General features: G+C 42.1%; 1 long non-coding RNA gene across 1 annotated transcript; it reads left to right on the plus strand.

Moving 5' to 3' along the window:
- Positions 1 to 291: 291 nt before the first annotated feature.
- Positions 292 to 1,687, plus strand: LOC138927902 (uncharacterized). Its single transcript, XR_011444352.1, has 2 exons — positions 292 to 515; positions 575 to 1,687. It is a non-coding gene; the product is annotated as an uncharacterized lncRNA (long non-coding RNA).
- The last annotated feature ends 1,999 nt before the right edge of the window (positions 1,688 to 3,686 follow it).

The raw sequence follows: 3,686 nt of genomic DNA on the forward strand, positions 1-3,686 counted from the left end.
ACATTTGATGTCATCGAAATCTTCCCCAAATTTTCGCTCTTCCCCCAAAATATATTTATTGTGACATTTTTACAAATGACGCTTGACATAATTTCAAGAGGCGTGTCCCACACTGAAGCTTAATGAAAAGTTTTCATTGAAAACTAAATTGGTTTTGGTCAACGGAAATCTTAGCTGTGAATTTGTTTATAAAACTTGTACAATAAGAATTAAGGGGATAAAACTTTAAAAATATTATTCAAGATAAGAAAAAAAACTATTTTAAGTCTTCTATTTAAATTATCTCAAAACGTCGACCAAATACCCACCCACACTCTATTAGAAATACTACTCAGAGACTGCTGTACGTGCACGATTTTCATGTCACTCTGAGATCCAACATTTGGTTGTGGCACTGAAATTGCTGAACCGAATTAGACATGGAATATCTCTCAATGCTTCGATAATCCCTCGCTGCTCCCCCCAGCGTTCCACGGGCGGTACACCTTGAGCAAATAGTGAGGAATAATGATTTCGTACGTTTTATTTGCGCCTTTTTGTAGCTCGCATTAAAATTGAAATTGAAATGCCACAGACGGACCGCAGCAGTGGGACCTGGCTAGACCCAACCCATCAGCTGTGCCGGCTCCACCCATGTTGATGATGGCAGCGTGGCCAGAAGGATAAACCAAAAACCACGTACAGTGGGCTCTGGGTCAGATGGACCACGACGAGCCCTGTCACATTTCCGGGGCGCTCAGAGCGAGGGTGTACGCTCCACGAGTGGGATTGTAAAACAAACGGAATGGCGACAAGCGCATAGTTTCATTATCCTGCGCCGGGACCGGCAGTCAGACAGCGGAACAGGCACGGAACAGGTCCTGTCGCTACATGAGGCGCATTACAAATTTCGAAATGAAACTGAAATCAAATAAAGGACAGCGTCACTCCCTCCGCACACAAACATCGGTCTGACGACAGAGTGAAACCTATATATAGTATGTAACCAGCCAAGCCAAACCAACAATTAAAAATGGCCGTCCTCCGGCAGGGGGACCCCCGCCCGAGACTGAGAAAAAATAAATAAAACAACCGAAAATTGGCAACAGCAGCAGCAAAACTGTGGAATGACAAACATGCTGCGAATTTGTAATCTGTAATATGAATTCGAATTTTAAGGATATGTACATTCTACATTCCCATGCAGACCAGCTGCGAGCTGAAACAATGCGAGGGGCAGGAGGAGCAGGCGGAGGCGGAGGCGGAGGCGGATGCAGGTGAATATGATTGCAGCTCGATTTAATTGAGTTGCCCTGGAATGCAGGGAAGGAATGGACGGATAGACAGACACACGTGCAGCAGCTCGAATCGACAAAAAATGAGGGGAAAACAATCGGAAAAAAGATTGGCAACAATCCAATCAGCTATGCTGTAATTGGCAAAATGCAAAATTGCGAATGAGCGAATACTTTTTGTCCGCAAATTGATTGAAAACTCAAAATTGGCCAAATGATGAAATGTAATGCAAATGCGGTTTCGGATCGCATTGCATGCAGTCCTTGGAAAATTAAATGCTGAGGATGGAAAAAATCATGTGTGTGCAGCCAGATTGAGTGGAAAAGAGTGACAATTTCACTTAGAAAAAAATATATATATAATTGATTCTCATCATTTTTGTCTTCCTCAATATAAACTCAATTAAAATCCACTTGATTTGTTTTTTTTTTCCGGGATACCTTATCATTCATTTGACACCTCCGATCGATCACTTTAGCAATTATATCCTTGGAAGCCTGCCAACATTTATTTTGCACATCGCCTGCCGTTTTTGCCTTTACTCTTGGCCAGTTTTCAAACTTCCTGACTGGCTGACTGATTGCTTTGTCTTATCAATGCCCTCGAACCGAATACAATTCAATTTGTTCAACTGCCACACCCACCGAGCGAGCGAGCGAGCGACGCCCCATTTGTCTCTGGCTTGTATTTTTCCTTTTTGGCCGTGTTTTACCTCTGGCTGCTTTTCGGGCGCTTCTAATCAGAATTTGTAACCAATTTTCAATGCTCGGTGCGTTTCCTTTGACGCTTACGCAATCATCCAAAAACCATTGGGTACCAGCATTGAAAAAAGCATTTGACTTGCGATTGAATCAAACAATCAATTATCCTGTCCTCTTTCGCTTTTCGCCTTTTTTCGTAATATTTTCCTCAACTTGCTCAGCTTGTGTCTTTTGTCATTTCAGCCTCTTTGTGTTTTTTACTGTCAGATGCAATTTTTATTGGCCACATTCCTGTCAAATGGCACAGTGGCAAAAGCAAAGGCACTTGGAGAGAGCCAATAACTAAATGCAAATAACTTTCCATCGAATGAGCCAATTTTCTTGAATTAGCTGATTGAGAAAATCACAAAATTGAAGTTTATTTTACGCACAAATTGTAATTGTTTGAGATATGAAAAAGCTCTAGGATATTTGGGGTATAATATTAATATTGTGAATTTCAGAGTAACCAGTAAAATTTGTATATAAAATTAATAAATAGAATTGGTAAGGAAAAGACTCGTCTAACTATCTGCGGAGAGGCAGAGTAAGAACGAGAGGAAGGTACAAGAATTTTACTTTGCAATAGCTCCCATTATGATCATCTAATTGCACTCAAATTAGTAAAAACTTTCAGCTAGCATAAAGTATTTAAAAAGCTAACATTTATAAACTATGATGTTATATCTTAGAGTTTATCATTTCAGAGGATCTGCAGACGTCCTCCTATTTATTTATTTACCTCCCAAATGCACATATCGTGGCGATTTTCTGTACAATTTGGTACCGTCCCGGAGCTTTTAGTGACCGAAACTCTTTTGCCGACCATCTTGCACGTCAACAGGAAGCCAAATATGTGCACACACCACACACCCAGCAGCAGCAGCAGCGATACAAAAACAAACATGTCCGCGGCAAAATGGCGAGCATAAATTTCCGCTCCGCCATCCGTTGCTGCTGACGTTTTATGAGCAGAGCAAGACGCGGGCTCGGCGGGACTCGGCGGGTAGCGAGTCAAAGATGGTTTATGGCGGCCAACAGTTGATTCATCGCATTTAATGGATAACGCTCAAGCACATTCAGCGGAAAAAGAATCAAATTCGCGGACGCAGCGTGCGGAGATATGGGAGTGAGCATATGCGAGTCTGCCATTTTTATGCTGAATTTATGAATTTATTTCTGCCGCACACAAGCTGCGAGAATGTGCGAAGAAGGGGTCTAATATATGTGGCAATAAATTTGCAAAGGGACATGTCTCTATGCAGATGTCCGGGCATAAATCGGTGGAGGGGAAATTCCTCGGCTCAGCTCACTCAACTCCTTCATCAATTATGATTATTTACATGTTAACCCCCCCAGCTTAAGTTTGCCGCCCCTTAAGCCCCAATTACCAGTGATTGTTTCGGGTCGGGTCTGAAATTGCAACGCCTGATCCGCAATTGTTTGGTCAGATGTCGATGGCTTATCATTTAATGAACTGCTCGCCGAGGCACAACATCAACACAATATGACTATTGTACTTATGGCCATATTCCCGTTATGTGTGTGTGTGTGTGTGTGTGTGCTCAGGCGTTGGCTTTTATTAAACTGCGCTTGTTTTTATTTAGGTCAACTTTATTATATGCACATAATTACTAAAGCCAACACAGGCCTAGCCTCCGTGTGTGCTGG

Source organism: Drosophila kikkawai, chromosome 2L (assembly GCF_030179895.1).
Source record: "Drosophila kikkawai strain 14028-0561.14 chromosome 2L, DkikHiC1v2, whole genome shotgun sequence".
NCBI lineage: Eukaryota > Metazoa > Arthropoda > Insecta > Diptera > Drosophilidae > Drosophila > Drosophila kikkawai.